General features: G+C 41.2%; 1 pseudogene; it reads left to right on the top strand.

Annotated features, from left to right (window-relative positions):
* The first annotated feature begins 1657 nt into the window (after nucleotides 1-1657).
* Nucleotides 1658-18605, top strand: LOC140857343 (uncharacterized; annotated as a pseudogene).
* Nucleotides 18606-19349: the final 744 nt, after the last annotated feature.

The following is a 19349-nucleotide window of genomic DNA, read 5'->3' as shown; positions in this document are numbered from 1 at the left end:
CAAAGAATTCATCATATCAAGGATATATCTACTACAGGTGAACCACAGAAGATTAAGGTTAGAATAATAAGATTGTGGGAGGTTCCATTCTGTTCCAATATGAAAAGGGAAGAATGCAGCCTTGAAATGGTGCTTTTGGATGAATTGGTATGTAACTATTAAGATTTTAGTATTATTAAATCAGTGTTTTAATGAATTATCACCAAAGTTGGTTGGGTTAACACACCTGGTCTCTCTCTTTCTTGTATCTTTTTTGTTCGACCGGATGCATTTCTATCATTGTGTATATATGGCTTAACTTCTGTTGTGTAATCATTCTAACTACTTCATTAGGGTGATAAGATTCATGCAAGTGTGAAGAGCATATTGGTTTATAAATTTAAGCCCTTGCTGATAGAAGACGGTGTATATGTGCTGGATCATTATTTAGTAGGAGTCCTATCTGAAAATTTTAGAACTACGATGAATCGTTACAAAATTAACTTTCAATACAAGGCCATTGTTCATCAATGTGAAGATCCCAAGATTTCTCTTACTTGCTATTCATTCATGTCTTTTGAAGATATTGTTTCAAATGCTCGCGAAAAGGAATATCGATCCTTATTTAATTGGTATATACAATGGGCTCTATATGTTTATTATTGTTATGCTAATCATCTCTAATATGATAATGATATTTGATATTATATGTTATTACATATGATTTTAGATGCTATTGGTTTGCTTATTGGGGTGGGAGACATAGAAGATAAAACGAAGGATGGAAAATCTAAGAAGAAAATAGAACTTGAGGTTGAAGGCTTGGGGTAAGTATTTCAAAATGAGAATTTGTTCTCTGTCTAAAAATATATCTTCTGAATTATGAATATCTTTTTCAAACAGCAAAATTAAGGTGAAATGGTGCCTGTGGGATAAATTAGCTATGGATGCTATTTCCTTTCTTGAAAAAAGTCCCGACGGTCCTAATGTTGTGCTCATTACCTATGCTCGGATAAAGTTATACAGAGGTTTAGTATATTTAACTACATATTATTATAATATTGATTTGATTTTCTATTTAAAATATTTTTGTTTTATTTTTTAATATATAGTATAATGTACAGACATTGTTCAAATTATAAATACAGTTTATGAATCACAGTTAATCATAAATGGTGACAGTTAATCATAAATGGTGATGGCCCTGAGTTGGTTGATTTAAAAAATAGGTCCTTTCAATGACTGAAATTAGTTAGTTTGAAATTTTATAACATTTTGATTTGTTATTTGCTTCATACTCATATTTTATAAACTTCATTTCTAATTTTGTAGCATATTTGGTAGAGGCCAAGTATATTCTCAGAGACCAAGTCAGATCTCAAATCATATCTCATACTCTATAGTAGAAGATTTCTTACATCAGACTGAATGGATGACTATAGATGAGATCCTAGATTCTAAAAAAGTTAGAACTGATTATTAAAATTTTGTTTGATAGCATATAAGCTTCTACTTGCTTCATTCTCTTTTAATTTACTTATATATGTAATCTAAAATTTAATTTGACTGTTGATACAGACTGAAAAATTTATGACTGTAGCAACTATAGAAGGCATAAAGAATCAACTTCGTTGAAAGTATACTGCCTGCAAGCTACACAATGTCAAAGTAAAGCCTGATGGTGGAAGATTTTTTTGCTGGAAATGTCCAGGTCTTGTCAGGAATGTTGTGCCAAGGTATGCTTAATCTTAAATTATTTAAAGGATATTTTATATTGAAAATATGTGTCTATGACCCAATATGAATATGTTGTAATATATATAGATTCAAGATCCAAGTATGGGTTGCTGATGAATTTGGAAATACTTCTTTTGTGATATTTGACCCTGAGGCTTCCAACTTAGTGGGAATCTTTGCATGTGAATTGTTTGAAAAATAAATCAAGGTAAATTAAAATACTTCAGCCATAATTTATTAACTATTTTGTAATTGATTGCTTTCAATTCTGATATTTAAAAAAATTATTAACTATTTCATAATTCATTGCATCCATAAACTCTATTAATAAATTTTATTTGTCAGAATGGGAAAGATGTCAGTGTTTGTCCGGATGAAATTTTTATCTTGATTGGAAACTAATATCTGTTCAAAGTTCAAATCAAGTAAGAAAACTTAACTGGAGAGTTCAACACATATTCTGTTATGAAAGCCTCTTCAGATGAAGAACTTATTAAGTCTTTTAGAGCTGCTCCTTATTCTTCCTCGATAAAATATTATTTTTTTTCTACTTATATGTTCATAATTTCTGCATGCTTATCTATTTAATCATTATGTTATATTATTGATTTTTATATTTAATTATTTTATTTGTTGCAATAGGATTGTATTGAACAAAAATAGTTTCAAAGTTTTGATAATGATTTTGAAAATGAAAATAGTCTTGATAAGGTTCGATAGTGCTTACTTTATTGAATTAGAAATTAAATTGATTTATTATCGTTATGTCTAAGATCTTTTCTATATATGATGAGATGATTAATTAGTTTGTAAAATTTTAAAATTACTTCAACCCATTTTTTTGAACAAGATGAAAATGAGAGTGGTATGATCCCTCTTAAGAAACTTACTCCGACCAAGAGGCTCGGTGATGAGGTATTTAATGAAGATTTGTGTTGGGTATAAAATACCTCGAGGCGAAGTTTGCAAAAGGCCGACCCTTCCAAGGCTTTTCCGGCTTCCAACCTTGTGTGATGTCTTTCTGAACTCCCTCGACCATCCAGACTTCTCCGACAATGAGCTTCTCCATTCATCTATCGGGCCACTCTAAATGCTCTCTGGGCTTCACTATCAGCCGATCTTCTACAGTGATCAACTATTCTCCGAACCCCTTTCAGACTTCTTCTGGCCACGGATGACCCTACTTGGAATTTCTTTCGGACTTCGTCAATACTCGAGCTTCTCCGACAACGAGATTTCTACAGTAACCAGACTCCATCCAAGTTTCTACGACGGTCGACCGCCTTTCGAATTCCACCTGAGCTTCTGCGAGAGCCGAACTTCTACAGCAAGCAGTCTACTCCGAACTCCTACTGCAGGCGGTCTACTTCGGATATCTACTGTAAGCGAATTCTATTCGAGCCTCTACTGTAAACAAATTTCTTCCAAACTTCTATTACAGGTAGATTTCAATCGAGCTTCTTCGTAGTTGGATCCCAGACGAGCTTCTACAACGGGACAGGCTCCACCAGCCAGGTCACTACTCCTAGCTTCCACGACAACTGATCTTCGATCGAGCTTCTACAATAAGCGGCCTCCTTTCAGCCTTCTACAAGAACCGAACTCTGTCTGAACTCCCATAGAGGATGGAATCTGGACGAACTTCTACAACAGACGGGCTCCAGCAGCTGGATTTTTACAACGGCCGACCGCCTCCGGTGTCCGTCGTACCTCCCCAACCGTCAACCTTCAATAGCGTCAGCCAGACTTCAACAATGCCATCCGAACTTCCACAGGATCCTACAGACTCCTCCAGTGGATGAATCTCCCCAATGCCACCCAAAGTCCACTACCGGTAGACCCTCTATCGGATTCCTCATGAAATCAGACTTTCCCAATAGAAAGTCTCCATCCGAGCTCCTCCTAGATTGACGAGATAGAGAGCCCTTCCGCTCCATCAGACATCCCAGTCGAGCTTCAGCCGACAGATCCAAACTCTCTGGCAAGTCACGACAATGGCCGCTACCCTACTCCACTCTTAGTGATGGATTTTGCGTGTCTCCACCACTCTCTGGCAAGTCACGACAATGGCCGCTACCCTACTCCACTCTCTGTGATGGATTCCATGTGGCTCCACCACTCTCTGATAAGTCACGACAACGGACACCACCCCACTCTCCGTAACAAACTCCACGTGGCCCTGAACGGTCCCCTGATGCCACTACTCTCCGTAACAAACTCCGCGTGGCCCTGAACGGCCCACTACCAGGTGGTTACAGACGTCGCTGTCAATCAGTTACGCTCTCCATCTATAAAAAGGGACCCCAGATACGTTCTTCTCTAAGCTCCAAACTCCATCTCGAAATTCTGCCAAAATTTCCACTCGAGCACTCCGAGCATCAGAGGGTCTTGCCGGAGCACCCCCAACTTTGGTTTAGACTTCCCTTGCAGGTCCCGACAGCGACCGCGATCATCTCAACTCCAGCTTCTCTAGCTTCGACGGAATTCTACACTAACAGAATTGGCGCTAGAGGAAGGGCCCTGTGTCTTCGCAGTACCCTTGTTCTTAAAAGAGTGCTCAATGGGACTGTCTTTGATCATCTTCTCCGACATCCTCTTCTCCTCCTTCTAGATCTCTACCAGATGCCTCCCCGAAAGGCATCCATCAGGCAATCCATGGCCTCCCGGCAGATCTCAGCAAGCTCCGTAAGCTCCAACCTCATCTTCAGTTTTTCAGGCTCCTCCTCCTCCGACAACGGCAGTCGGCATGGAGCAGTTCGACCTACTGGTTCAGCAGGTCAGAGGCTTCACTGAAGCAGTGCAAGCCATGCAGCAGCAGCAGCAACAGCCGCAGGCATCAGTGCGGATGGAAAGAGCATCGCTGGAGTTCCAGAATCCGACAATAGGGTGGGCTACTTGGGCCAGTCGCCCTGTCTTCCCCGAAAAGGGGAAGCAGAGGGTGGAGAGCCCTCAGTCTGATCACGATTCCACCCCCGGAGGATCCCTACCTCCATTCTGTCAGAAGATCCTCGAGACTCGCAGTCGAGAGGACCTCCTAGATCAAAGGCTCTAGGAGATGAACCGACAGATCGAAGAGCTCCACCACGCTCCCCCTGCTTATGGTGAGGATATCTGTACTGACCCTCCTTTCTCTCAAATGATCATTCAGGAATCGAACCCGCCAAACTTCAAGCTCTCCCAATTCGAAAGCTACAACGGAACCTCAGATCTGGTTGACCACCTGGAGGCCTTCTGGATAATGATGCTGCTCCATGGCACGTCAAATGCCATCCTGTGCCGAGCTTTCCCATCTACCTTGAAGGGAGAAGCAAGGAACTGGTACTCGACGCTGAAGTCGGGTACTATCTTCTCCTTTGATCAGATGAGCCACTAGTTTGCAGCTCATTTTGTTAGCAGCCGGCATCTCCGGAGAGGTTTGGAGTCCCTTATCAACATCAAGCACAAGGAGGGAGAATCCATCTGAACCTATGTCAACTGATTTAACGTCGTCATGTTGGGGGTCCGAAACTTGGACCAATCGATCACGATGGCCGCCCTGAAGGGCGGTCTTCAAAAGAACGATCTTCTATTTTCTCGGGAAAAGAAGTATCCCAGGGACTTTGCTGATTTGCTGGCTCGGACCGAAGGATATGCCCGAGTAGAAGAAGCCTTCAAGATGAAGGACGAGGAGGCCGCGAAGGTGCGGCAGGCGAGAGACTCCAGCAAGCCCGCAGTTGAAAAAGGGCCGAGTGAAGCTCGGCCACGTTCTCAAACTCCCTCCAGACACAAGTGAGTCCAGACTCCTCCTCGGGCTCGTAGGCAGAGAAGCCCGGACCGCAGAGTTCGACGGGGCTCTCCCCCAGAAAGATTCTACAGCTATGCCCCTCTCAATGCATCGAAAACTCAAGTACTGATGAAGGTTAGGGAGCAGCTGCCAAGGCCAGAAAGGATGCGCACACACCCCGAAAAGTGCAATTCTAACAAGTTCTGCCTCTATCATCATGACCATGGTCATGACACGGAGGAGTGCATTTAGCTTCGAGATGAGATCGAAGAGCTCATCAGATGAGATCGACTCGACAGATTCATTCGATGCCGACTTGAAGGTAGGAAAGATCGATCGAGGGCCCTGCCATAGTCGGAGCCGCCAAGGAGGGAGGAGCAGCCTGAAGATCGGCCTCCGATTGGGATTATCAACTCAATCTCAGGAGGACCCCGATGGGGAGCAGAGCTTTCGCGACCATGGAATTCAAAAAATCTGCGAATGTATTACCAATAGCTTTGTCTTAAATAAAAGTTTCATATTTGCATATTTTTTTTTTAGCATGAGCTTATAACGACAGGAAGTAACTCCTTCATACAATCGAAATTAAGCATGTTAGAAACAGGAGGAGAACCTCATCCTAACATGAGCAAAGTCAAAGGCCCGATTACTTAAAGTCCGGATGGAGGGAGAGGCCCTTGCAACGGCCCTTATGTGCCCCCACAGTCTTGCTAGGAACAGGAGGAGAACCTCATCCTAACATGAGCAAAGTTGAAGGCCCGGTTACTTAAAGACCAGATGGGGGGAGAGGCCCTTGCAACGGCCCTTATGTGCCCCCACAGCCTTGTTAGGAACAGGAGGAGAACCTCGTCCTAACATAAGCAAAGTCAAAGGCCCGATTACTTAAAGATCGGATGGAGGGAGAGGCCCTTGCAATAGTCCTTGTGTGCCCCCACAGTCTTGTTAGGAATAGGAGGAGAACCTCATCCTAATATGAGCAAAGTCGAAGGCCCGGTTACTTAAAGATCGGATTAGAGGAGAGGCCCTTGCAGCGGCCCTTATGTGCCCCCACAGCCTTGTTAGGAACAGGAGGAGAACCTCATCCTAATATGAGCAAAGTCGAAGGCCCGATTATTTAAAGATCGGATGGGGGGAGAGGCCTTCGCAATGGCCCTTATGTGCCCCCACAGATTTGTTAGGAACAGCAGAAAGACCTCATCCTAGCATGAGCTGAAATTGGCTACGTTGGGAACAGAAGGAAAACCTCGCTCTAACACAAACAAAGACCCGATCGATTAGGACCGGATGAGGGGAAAGGCCTCCTCAACGGCTCCTCTATGCCCCCACAACCCAGCTAAGAGCAGAGAGAAAACCCTCACCTAAAGGGAAAATCCTCGCCCAAATAAAATAAAAAGGGAGATAAGAAGGAAAGGCGACGAACTACACCAGCTATAAGTGAAAAACTAACTACGGCAAAGATACGAGGGACCTCGTCTCAATGAGGAAGGACATTCCTATCAAAAACCCTCAGTCGTCAGGAGGAAACTCAACACAGGCAAAGGAAAAATAGACAAAAGAAGTTCGGTAAACGACAACTCAATATCAGAATGGACAAGGTAATGGAAAATTTTCTTTTCATTTCATTAGTGAAGTAGACATTACAAAGCCTTGAAGGCCAAAAAAGAGAAACAACAAGAAAAGAAAAAGAATACATGGAAGGATGAAAGATAAAAAAAAAGGGGGCTCTAAGGAAGCCCAGCTTCTTCCGACTTCAAGCTCTCGGTTTCAGTCCTTATTAGGAATTGCTTTAAGTTTTTGACTTCTTCTTCTAGTTCCATCTTTCTCAGCAGCATATCCCGGTACATCTGGTGGAACCGCCAGCTCTCACCCTCCGACTCTCAAAGCCTCTTACTCAGGACCTCGGACTCCACCTCGGCATCTTTGACCGCCTACTACTCGTGGACCAGCTGAATCTTCAGTCGCTGCAGTTCGGCCTCCTCTCGCCCAAGGGCCACAGACAGTTCTGCCATGGTCCCCCTCAAGGAGCGAGCTCGTCAGAGCCTTGTGCAGAGGCAAGCTGGACTCTCTCAGACAACTGCCTCCGAAGGCGGGCGACTTCGTCGATCACCGTCTGGAGCTTTCTTCGGTAGTCCTTTATTTGCCCGCTTTAGCCGACTCAGTAGGCGTTGTAGTTCACCTCAGCATCCTGCAGCTGCTTTTGAAAGTCGAGAACTTCTTCGACCAGTCTCGATCGCCGTCGGCTTGGATTGTGAGCCAGGACGAGCTCCCTTCCAACTGATCGATCTTCTCCCGTGCAGCCGCCAGCTTGACTTCAAGGAAACTGATCTTGGAAGCCTGAGTCCAAGATCGATCGCTGGCACGTTTTCGGAGTTCCTCAAGCTCCGTCACGAAGTCAGCCTTCTTCCGGGTATAGTCCATGAGGCCCTTTTTGTGGAGGTCCTGAAAGCGAATAACCTCCGCAGTGACTTCCGAATGGCTCTTCCTCAATCGATGAAGTTCATCTTCTAGCTTCTTGGATTTCTTCGTCAACTGACGAACTTTCCTTCGGAGGTCTCGAATCATCGACTTCAGAGGATTCCCCTCTAGCAGGGGAAGAGCTTCGACAGGGCACTGTCATTGGAAGATAAGAGCACCACGACTCAAATTAGTACAAGAAGATAAAAGAGAAAGAAAAGAATACAGAAGAAAAAAAGGGAGCTCTCTGTAAAGAAGAATCCAATTTCATTGATTAAATAATTTTCAAGTACAAGAGAATGAAGAAAAGTCACCATAAAGGAAAAATACAAAACTAGAGGTTTCGGACCTCTGGGGCAGAAGTGAAGGGGTTGGCATCCCCGAAAGATCGGCAGCGACGGCCGCAGCGGTCGATGAGGTCCCGACTGGAGGAGAACCGACAGCAGCTTCGGATGGTCCGGCTTCATCGTCGGACGCCTCATCCAGGAAGCCGAGGTCCAGTTCGGGAAACCTTCCGACCACCTTCTCTTGGCAGAGTTCGAAGCCCTTGATGAAGGTGTCCTGGCCGAACTGGACCTGTAGATCCTCCATCTTGGAGGAGGCCTTGAACTCCTCCACTGCTCGGGCCTCTGCCTCCGAGACCAGGGATGGGATCCGTGCTTTCAGCTCGAAAACCTGCACCTTCAATTCGGAGACCTCAGTTTCAACCTTTTTTCTCTTTCCTCCAAGGCGGTTCTCAGATCGGATGAGGTTTGTCCCTTCTTTTCCAGCACCTCCTGGAGACTTAGGACCTCGACGATCTTCTCCTCGAGACGGGCGGCCTCAGCTAGGCGACCTTCCTCCACCCGAGCTACCTCCCTCTTGGCGATCTTCACCGCCTCGATGTTGGTGACGAGCTGGTGTCCAATCTGCAAGAGAGGCCGGGGAGTCAATATAAAAGCTAAGGAGTAAATTAAGTAAAGAAGCAAGAAGGGGAAAAAAGTGAATTATCCTACTTCGAGGAAAGATCCCAGAGAGTCCCAGACCCACAGCTCAGGATCCGTAAGGACGATCCTCTGGACGACCTCGGGCAGAATGCACCCTTCGACCAGCCTCTTTATTAAATCTCTGTTGTTTAAGAGATTTTCCCTCAGGTCTTCCTCGGAGCCGTCGGCCCCCTCGACGGCAGCCTTGTGGCTGCGGCTCTTACGGGTTAGGGTCTTCTTTCTCTTCCTCCCTTCGGCCCCGGTGCCCCCTCAGGATGGGCCTCTGGAGTGGGATCCTCGATCGGGGGCTCTTTGAAGGGGCTCGGGGGACTTCAGGTTCGACGTCGGAAGGGATGTCGACGGCAACGGTCACCTGAGCAGGCACGACCGAGCTTATCCCTTCTGTCCTAGCCCTCTTCGCCGACCCCGAAGTCGAGGTGCCTTTTCTCTTGTGGGTCTTGAGACCTTGGGCTAACCTCCGAGCCATGCCTGCATCTATGTCTGCAATAAAAGAAGATTAGCACGGCTCAGAGATGGAATAAGAAAAAGAGAAAGTAGCAAAAAAAAAAAATAATGGTACCGCAGGGTTAAGAGGACTCAGGCCGACGTTGAACAAGAGTTATTCTTTCAGAAGTTCTGAGAGGAGGGGGGCTTGATAGGCCTCGAGCTTTTTGGAGGCTTCGAGGTCGTCCCTTTCCAGGCTAGAAGCCCGACGGACGGAATCCCTCAGAGAGCCCCAAAGGGGTAATCCTAGCTCTAAGATCGGGCATCGGACATAGAAGAACCTCTCCTTCCAGTTGTGGATAGAAAAGGGGGCGCCTTTCAGCAACCCCTTTCTATCGAACTGGAGGGAGAAGTACCATCAGTCCTTTGCCGAACGGTGACATTTGAAGGTGTAAAAATACCTAAATAAAGAAAGGGTGGGCTAGACTTCGGCTAGGCGACAAAGGGAAAGAAATCCTATCAAAAACCTAAAGGAGTTTGGCGCTACTGAGACTAAGAAATATTCAGAAAATAAAAAGAGCGACAACAAAAGGCAGAAGTGGAAGCCAAAGTCCGGCACGGAAGGCCTCCTGGTACAGACAGAAGCGGTCGGAAGGAGGGGCGCTAGCTCGGTCAGTTGGCCCGGGAAGCTCCAGCTCATACTCCGGAGGAACTCTATACTGATCCTTATCAGTGAGAGTTCATCCGGAGTCAAGGAGCTGGGGATGGTGTCCGACGCAAAGACCGGATGAGGTTCGATCCTAACTACGGGTTCGTCTACGGTATAAGGACTTTGAGAAACTAGGGCTGACGAACTCCTAGAACCGCTAGAAGAGGAATATCGAAAGACATTTTCGATCAAATGGAAGCCACAAAAATCCCAAAAAAATTGAGAAAAATAGCAAACAAGCTCTCGAGGAAGCTAAACAAACGAAATACAAAGAAAAAAGAACAGAAAAACATCAAGAAGTTTCGAAACTAACCTAGGTTGGCCCGAGGAGTGCAGGAAGACGGCGGGGATGATGGAAGTCGACCCGGAGGATGCCTAAGGCCAAGAAGGATGCTAAAGGAAATTGGAGCTCTCGGGGAAGAGGAGAAGACGAGGAATTCTCTCAGGCAAAGTAAAACCCTTGAAGGAGGAGGACGTGTTTAAATAGACCCCGAGGTCCGACGCAATAATGATTACGGATCTTCTCTGACCGACCTACACTCGCCGCGTGTCCCACTCACCATGGCAGATGGCTAAAAATGGTGACAGCTGACAAAATCATTATTGCATCATATCTAGAGCCACGCCCCAGCAGAAATTCTGAAAAAATCTTTTCAGATCGCTTTATTTGAAAAGACTCCGGCACCAGTGCGCCAAATACCAAAATATCTGGCAACCACCGAGTGGGAAATCGAGGGGGGCAACTTCGACTGTAAAATTTTTTTTGTACTTCCTTCATTCGAAACCCAAACTCGAAAGTAGGGGGACTAGTGTTGGGTATAAAATACCTCCAGCTAAAGTTTGTAAAAGACCGACCCTTCCAAGACTTTTCTAACTTCCGACCTTGTGTGACGTCTCTCTGAACCCCCTCGACCGTCCGAGCTTCCATAATACCATCCGAACTTCTCCGACAATGAGCTTCTCCATTCATCTACCAGGCCACTCCAAAGGCTCTTTGGGCTTCACTATCAGCCGATCTTCTACAATGAACAACTATTCTCCGAATCCCTTCCAGAGTTCTTCCTGCCATGGACGACCCTACTCCGAACTTCTTCCAGACTTCGTCAATATTCGAGCTTCTCCGACAACAAGATTTCTACAGTAACCAAACTTCATCTAAGTTTCTACGACGGTCGACCACCTTCTGGATTCCACCCGAGCTCCTGCGAGAGCCGAACTTCTATAGCAAGCAGTCTACTCCGAACTTCTACTGCAGGCGGTCTACTTCGGATATCTACTCCGGATCCCGGACGAGCTTCTACAACGGGACAGGTTTCACCGGCTAGGTCACCACTCCGAGCTTCCACGATAACCGATCTCCGATCGAGCTTCTACAATAAGCGGCCTCCTTTCAGCCTTCTGCAAGAATCGGACTCCGTCCGAACTTCCATAGCGGATGGATTCGGATGAGCTTCTACAACAGATGGGCTCCAGCAGCTGGATTTCTACAACGATCGATCACCTCCGTGTCTGTCGAACCTCCCCAGCTATCAACCTTCAATAGCATCAGCCAGACTTCAACAACGCCATCCAGACTTCCACAGGATCCCCAGACTCCTCCAGCGGACGAACCTCCCCAATGCCATCCGAAGTCCATCACCGGTCGACCCTCCACCAGATTCTTCATGAAATCGAACTTCTCCGATGGATAATCTTCGGATGAGCTTCCACATCAGGTAAATTCCAGACGAACTTCTCTAGCAATCGGACTCCTACCGAACTTCACCAACAGAAAGTCTCCATCCGAGCTTCTACAGCAGATGACTCCCGCCTGTAGCATCAGCGCCAGAGGCATCCGACAATAGTAGACTCATCAGCAATCTCGAAAATATCCGAGCTTCTCCTAGATCGATGGGATAGAGAGCCATTCCGCTCCATCAGACATCCCAGTCGAGCTTCAGCCGACGGATCTGAACTCTCTAGCAAGTCACGACAATGGCCACTACCCTACTCCACTCTCTGCAATGGATTCCGCATGGCTCCACCACTGTCTGGCAAGTCGCGACAACGGACACCACTCCACTCTCTGGGCTCCACCACTCTCTGGCAAGTCGCGACAACGGACACCACTCCACTCTTCGTAACAAACTCTGCGTGGCTCTGAACGGCCCACTACCAGGCGGTTACAGACGTCACTGTCAATCAGTTACACTCTCCATCTATAAAAAGGGACTCCTAGATACGTTCTTCTCTAAGCTCTAGACTCTATCTCGAAACTCTGCTAAAATTCTCACTCGAGCACTCCATTTCTGTTGAAGCAGAGTACTGACTTGAGCATCGGAGGGTCTTGTCGGAGCACCCCCAACTCCGGTTTAGACTTCCCTTGCAGGTCCCGACGGCGGCCGCGGTCATCCCAGCTCCAGCTTCTCCGACTTCGACGGAATTCTGCACCAATAGTAGCCATGGATTGCAGTGTCGTTTCTTTATATTTTTATTTATCTTTTAAAATATATTTATAGTTTTGCCATTGAGCAGCATTTATGTAAGTCTCTTCGAAAGAAAGAGAATTTATAGCGAATGGAGATATTTCAAATGGATAAAGAAAATAGCAAATAAGCTAGATTAATGTGGAAAATGATTATGATGCAAACCCATTCTAAAAGGCATTATGCTATCCAACGTAAGTGGATTCTTTCATTTTATATACCTATGAATTATATTTTATACATAATATCTTTAAATGAATTATGTCTTGATGCAGGCAATTCTCCTTCTCCAGTCTATGCTTTCAATCTTTCTTCATCTATCAATCATAACTTTTCTCAATAAGTAGTTAATACATCTTTCAAGAGAAGATTTAATGATACCTCATTGTCATTGCCCATAACAAATTTTTCACAAAGTTTTGGTTATATTATATCTGCTATTTCTCTGCACTTTGGATCTATTTTTCATGAAATATCTTAATTATAATTAATTGTGCAGTTTCAATTGCTTCTTCATTCAAGTTTCGAGAGAGACTATCTTCAAATAATACATCAAGAATTTCCTAAAGAGATATTTCTAATGGTATTTACCATTATTTATTAATATTATAAATTATGTTATTCATCAATTATGAATTATTATTTTTATATGGAAAGTTTCATCGGATAGTTGTTTCTTATTGCTCCTTTTCTCAAACTATGTTACAGAATATGGCTCTTCTAATATTAAATCTCATAATGGTTTTTTTAAGCTGAGATCATCCATCATTTCGAAGAACTCTTTTATTGCCTCATCTTTATCTCAGACTGAGTTGGTTAGTGGAATCAACGCTTCTAACAGCACTATAATGACTGAAACTCAAGTCGAGTTGGAAGTGAAAAGTATATCATGCATAATAGCATAATTCTTCAATCCTTATCTTCAAGAATGCTTGATTTTTTAGAATGTCTTGAAACAGATGAACCATGTAATTATGATTTTGCTAATGTGGTAGTCGAGACAGATTTTGAAACAATATTTGGAGGTATTTTCAATTTGATATTTCTATGTTTATTGCATCTTTTTTTTTGTTTCTTTTCAAGGTTTAAATAGTGGTAAATATTTATGCAGGAAATGATTTTACTGAACTGCCTAACAATCAAAATTTTGAAACATGTACTGAAGGTAAGCCTCATAATCATATATTTATGATCATCATTTATTTCTTAAATTAATATTATATGATTCTAAAGTAAAATTTATCTTTTATCATATAGTTTATTGGGATATTGGAGATCCAACATGGCCATGCAAGTCTTGTGATGCTTTATTATGGTACGAGGAAAGACTAGATAAGAGACGTCAAGCAAGAAGTCCTATTTTCTCTGTGTTGTATGCAAGAAAAAATTCAGCTTCCTATGTTGAAGGATCCTCCTGAACTACTGAAGAATCTATTACAAAATAATGATAGGTTGAATAAACATTTCAGAGCATTAATTCGAGGATACAACAATATGTATGCTTTGACATCGTTGGGAGGAAAAATTGATACAAATATAAATCGCCATCGTGGACCTTACCAGTTTAAATTTTATGGCCAGAATTATCACTTAATTGGTAGTTTGCTACCAATTCTAGGATCAACTCCCAAGTTTGCTCAACTATACATCTTTGATACTAAAAATGAGGTTTTGAATAGAATTAATGGAGCAAGGTATAGAACAAATTATTTCTTTCATAATTTTATAATATTTTCTCTTCTTTTATATTTTGTTTGTTTCATATTTTGGTGAACATCTAAATTAGATTTGATAGTATACTCTATTATAGTCTGAATACAAATATATATTATTACCATAATTATATATAAATTAATTCATATGTCCTGCTTAACTCTTATGTGCAAAAATTATCATTATAATTATTTTTGACATTGAATGCATAATTTTTTTAAAATATCTTAATTTATGTTCTAATACAATCATATAAATTATTATATTTCAGTTAGAGAGACAACAATGAGGGGGACTATGATCCTTTTATTGTAGAAGAACTGAAGAAAATGTTAGATGAGCACAATGTGCTGGCTAAATCATTCAGGATGGCTAGAGATAGGTTTAATATAGATAAAAATATCAATGTGAAATTGAGGCTGATTGCAAAGAGATCTTTTGATGCTAGGACTTACAATGCTCTTGAAGTTGATGAAGTTGCAGTATTAATTGTAGGAGACATTGGATACACAATATTAGTGAAATTCATCCTGCTTACCTTGCATTGCAGTACCCTCTTTTATTTTCTTATGGAGAAGATGGCTATCGAGATGATATTTCTAGAAGAGATTCAAGAAGTTTAGCATCCAACAAGAGAAAAACTGTCTCTATGAGAGAATACTTTGCGTTCCAGATTCAAGATAGAAATGGTGAAGCAGAGACTATTTTGTTATCTAGAAACTTGTTCAAACAATTTTTAATGGATGCCTACTCAATGATAGAATCAGCAAGGCTACCTTACATATGGTTTCATCAAAAGCAATTAAGAGCTGATATTTATAAGGGTCTTATGGAAGCTATTGTTAGAGGAGAACTAAATCTTCTTCATGTAGGAAGAGAATAATTTTACCTTCTTCTTTTACTGACGGGGCTCGATACATGATTCAGAATTATCAAGATGCCACGCCATTTATCAAAGGGTTGGATATCCTGATTTGTTTATAACTTTTACTTGCAATCCAAATTGGCCAAAAATTGTAAGATTTCTTCAAAAAAAAGGGTTGGATATCCTGATTTGTTTATAACTTTTACTTGCAATCCAAATTAGCCAGAAATTGTAAGATTTCTTCAAAAATAAAGCTCTCAGACCCGAGGATAGACCTGATATTCTTTGTAGAGTTTTTAAAATAAAACTGGATGAACTAATTAGAGATTTGAGGCAACGACAGTTTTTTGGTAAAGCAAGAGCTGGTATGCTTTTTTTCAATATTCTTTTTTGAATTCCTTAAAGTTATTATTATTTCTATCTTTATTTATCAGAATAACATTTATTAATATGATATATCATTCAAGATATTTTTTTTATGATTCTTACATCCTTTACATATTTTTTATACTTATTTCACTTTGTTTCCAGTGATAGCTACAATTGAATTTCCAAAGTGCGGCTTACCACATGCTCATATATTGCTTTTTTTGATTGCTGAATTTAAATTTTCCACAATTGAAGATCTTGATAAGATCATTGTTGCTGAAATTCCTGATAAAGAAATCAATCCCGAGTTGTTTGAAGCTATTAGTAATTTTATGATGCATGGTCCTTGTGGTTTAGCAAATTTGAATTCTCCATGTATGAAAGATAATAGGTATCCAAACACTTTCCTAAAAAAATTTGTTCCACAAACAATTATTGGGGAAGATGGATTTTTTATCTACAGCAGAAGAGATGATGGGAGAATAGTTGAGAAAAATGGAGTTCTTCTCAACAACAAATTCGTGGTTCCATGTAATCCAAAGCTTCTCATGAAGTACTCAGCTTATATCAATGTGGAATGGTGCAACCAATCAAGATTAATAAAATATCTTTTCAAATACATCAATAAAGGGCATGATCGTGTTACAGCAGCTTTTTATCAAAGAAATGAAAATGATGATCAGCAAAATGAGGTTGATGAGATAAAAATATATTTGGATTGTAGATATATCTCTCCATGCGAGTTAGCTTGGAGAATATTTAAATTTGATATTCATATCAGAGATCCTCCAATTGAAAGATTATCTTTTCACCTTTCAAATGAGCAGTATGTTGTGTTTAATGATCATGAAGACATTAGATCTATTATGAATAGGCCTTCAATTAATCAATCAATGTTCTTAGCTTGGTTTGAAGCAAATCAGAAATATATGGAAGCTAGGGAGTTCCTATGTAGAATTTTCAAATGAGTTTGTATGGAAATAAGGTCCCAAAAAATGGTTCCCAAGACAACAAGGCTTCTCAATTGGAAGACTCTTTTATGTTCCTCTTGGAAGTGGTGAATTGTATTATATGAGGATTTTGTTGAATATAGTAAGAGGGTCCAAATGCTATGAAGACATCCGAACCTTTAATGGGGTGTTATATAAATTTTTTCGAGATGCATGTTTCTCAATAGTATTGTTGGATGATGATAAAGAGTTTATTGATGGAATATGAGAAGCAAGTATTTGGGGATTAGCTGATTATCTTAGGACTTTATTTGTGTGTTTGTTATTGTCCAATACTATGTCTAGACTAGAAAATGTTTAGAAAGAGACATGGGGATTTTTGGCTGATGATATTCTTTACAAACAAAGGATCTTGCTTCAACATGAAGGTAATATTCATAGACTATATATATTATTTTTAAACATTAATATTTATAGATTTTTCTATCTATTATCGATTTCTTCATTAATTTTTTACATTCACTCCTTTTCAGATTTACAATTAACCAATGACGAGCTTCAAAATTATACTTTGATTGAAATTGAGAAGCTTTTGCAAAATAATGGAAGGAGTCTTAAGCAATATCCTTTTATGCCCTTTCCAAGTGATGTGCATATTTCAGAAGGACAAAACAGGTTGATTTAGGATGAACTTTGTTATGATAGATCCAAACTGACAGAAGAGCATAATAATCTTTTATCTAATCTAACTGATGAATAGAAGTTAGTATATGAAAAAATCATGAATGCTATGTTAAGCAATAAAGGTGGTGTTTTCTTCATTTATGGTTATGGAGGAACCAAAAAGACCTTCATTTATCGAACTTTAGCAACTGCTTTATGGTAAAAAAGAGAGATTGTTCTAACTGTGGCTTCCAGTGGAATAGCATCTTTGCTTCTTCCAGGTGGTAGAATCGCACATTCAAGATTTGGAATACCCTTGATAATTAATGAAGACTCCACTTGCAACATCAAGCAAGGTAGTCCTATTGCTGAACTTTTAACCGTTACCAAATTGATTATTTGGGATGAAGCACCTATGGTGTATAAATATTGTTTTGAAGCTATGGATAGGTTTTTAAGAGATATTTTGAGGTTCTCCAATCCAAACAGTTTGCAAGATCCTTTTGGTGGAAAAGTTATGGTATTCGGTGGTGATTTTAGACAAATTCTTCCCGTAATTCCAAAAGGGAGCAGGCAAGATATTGTAAATTCAACCATTAATTCTTCTTATTTATGGAATTATTGTCAGATCCTCAAATTGACAAAAAATATGAGACTTGCGAGTGGATCTTCAAATTCTGATTTGGCTAGAATTCAGAATTTTTCAGAGTGGATATTGAGAATAGGAGATGGAAAAGAAGGAGAGCCAAATGACGGTGAGGCTGTTATTGCCATTCTTGATGATATCTTAATAAAAAATTCTAACAATCCACTTGCTGATATAGTCAACAGCACGTATCCTTCTTTATTGGAGAATATGACTGATCCAAAGTTCTTTCAAGAGAGAGCTATTCTTGCTCCTACTCTTGAAGTAGTAGAACAGATCAATAAATCTATTTTGTTTTTGATGCCTGTTGAGGAGAAGATATATTTAAGCTCGGATTCTATTTCCAAATCAAATATAAATGAAGAAAATGAAGATGTGCTACACCTGAATATTTGAATAGCATTAGATGTTCAGGTATTCCTAACCACAAATTGATGCTGAAAAGAGGAATTCCTATTATGTTACTTAGGAACATTGATTAACGGAAAGGGTTGTGCAGTGGAACTAGATTGGTAATTACACATTAGGAAAATATGTAATTGAAGGAAAAGTAATTTCATGGAGCAACATGGGTGAAAAGGTATTCATACCTCGAGTGAATTTGATTCCTTCTGATTCTAGATTGCCTTCTAAATTTCAACGAAGACAATATCCACCGGCTGTATACTTCACAATGACTATAAATAGAAGCCAAGGGTAGACTCTTTCCAATGTTGGTTTGTATCTTCCAAAATCAGTTTTCAGTCATGGCCAGCTTTATGTTGCAATATCAAGGGTGAGAAGAAGAAGAGGATTGAAAATTTTGGTTACCAAAGATGAAGACGTTGGTGTCAAATCTACAAGAAATGTTATCTTCAAAGAAGTTTTTTAGAATATAAACTAAAAAGGTTTGTTTCAGCTAACAGTTGACACTGTTAATTTTGGCTTCCATAATTTATGATACCAATGCTATGCAATATAAACTTTACTCTTATAAGGTTCTCATCTATAATAGATTTTATGTTTACATATTATAATTTTTAGGGGCTTTGTGTTTACAATGGTCTATAATTATTTCTTTCATATTATTGCTTAATTACTTACTCTATTGCAGTGATGTTCATTGCACTACAACGAAAAGGGTATATGGCGACTATTTTTTGCCGACGCTTTTGGGAAGCGTCGGCAAGTTGCGCTGACCTGCCGACGCTTTTAAAAAGTATCGTCGTTTAACGACGCTTAAAAGCGTCGTAAAATTATAGCATTGTCAACGCCGACGCTTTTAGCAAAAGCATCGTTAAATAAAGAAAATGCCGACGCTTTTTTACGCCAGTATTTAACGACGCTAAAAAGTGTCGTTAGGTTCGTTTAATACCCCAACCTCCCGTGCCCTAATCTATCTACCGCCGCCCCTTTCCATCCTTTCCTCCGCCGACCCCATCTCTGCCACCGGTGCTCTCCGATCTTCCTCGCCGCCGTCCTCGAGTACCTCTCCTCCGAGGTTGGTCCTTCTCCTCCCTTTTTCTCTTCGTCATTTAAGCTTTTAAGTTGCTGGCTTGACTTGTTCTTGTTAGGGTCTCGTTTCTTTTTCCTCATATTTGTAAGCAGTATCTTCTTGGTAATGTGAGGGGGGGGGGGCGAGTAGGTG

Source organism: Elaeis guineensis, chromosome 4 (genome assembly GCF_000442705.2).
Source record: "Elaeis guineensis isolate ETL-2024a chromosome 4, EG11, whole genome shotgun sequence".
In the NCBI taxonomy this organism is placed as follows: domain Eukaryota; kingdom Viridiplantae; phylum Streptophyta; class Magnoliopsida; order Arecales; family Arecaceae; genus Elaeis; species Elaeis guineensis.
This window is presented reverse-complemented; position numbering and strand designations above follow the sequence as displayed.